The following is a 995-nucleotide window of genomic DNA, read 5'->3' as shown; positions in this document are numbered from 1 at the left end:
GGACACCCACCCATGGGGACACCCCACCCGTGGGGACACCACGCCCATGGGGACACCTCAATGGGGACACCCATCCATGGGGACACTCATCATGGGGACATCCACCCACCCGTGGGGACACCTGCCCATGGGGACAACACCCCGCCCATGGGGACACACCAACATGGGGACCCCACCCATGGGGACACTCATCCATGGGGACACCCACCAACCCATGGGGACACTTGCCCATGGGGACACCCCACCCACCCATGGGGACACCCATCATGGGGGCATCCACCCACCCGCGGGGGCACCCCGCCATGATCATGGGGACACCCACCCCCCCATGGGGACACCTGCCCATGGGGACATCCACCCACCCATGGGGACACCCATCATGGGGACATCCACCCACACATGGGGACACCTGCCAATGGGGACACCCACCCATGGGGACACCCCACCCACCCGTGGGGACACCCATCATGGGGACATCCACCCACCCACGGGGACACCCATCATGGGGACACCCGCCCATGGGGACACCCCAACCACCCGTGGGGACACCTGCCCATGGGGACACTCACCCACCTGTGGGGCCACCCCACCCATGGGGACACCCCACCCATGGGGACACTTGCTCCGTGGTGTCACCCACCCTGTGGTGTCACCCACCTCCTGGTTGGAGATCTCCAGCTCCTCCTCGAGGATGGCCACCCGCTCCAGGGCCACCCGCAGCCGCTCCCGCACCTGCTGGGGACAACGGGGGGTGACCCATGACCCCCAGTCTGGGACCACCAAGTGCCACCATGTCACCCCAGAAGCCCCCTGAGACACCCCTGGGGACCACCAGGTCCCATCAAGTCACCCCAGAAGCCACCAGGTTCCCCCAGGTCACCCCAGAACCCACCCTGGGACCACTGAGACCCCCCTGGGGACCACCAGGTCCCACCTCACGACCACCAGGTGCCACCATGTCACCCCAGAAGCCTATGAGACACCCTTGGGGACCT

This window comes from Pterocles gutturalis, unplaced genomic scaffold, assembly GCF_000699245.1.
Source record: "Pterocles gutturalis isolate BGI_N339 unplaced genomic scaffold, ASM69924v1 scaffold28309, whole genome shotgun sequence".
NCBI classification, from domain to species: domain Eukaryota; kingdom Metazoa; phylum Chordata; class Aves; order Pterocliformes; family Pteroclidae; genus Pterocles; species Pterocles gutturalis.
Note: the sequence above shows the minus strand (reverse complement) of the source record.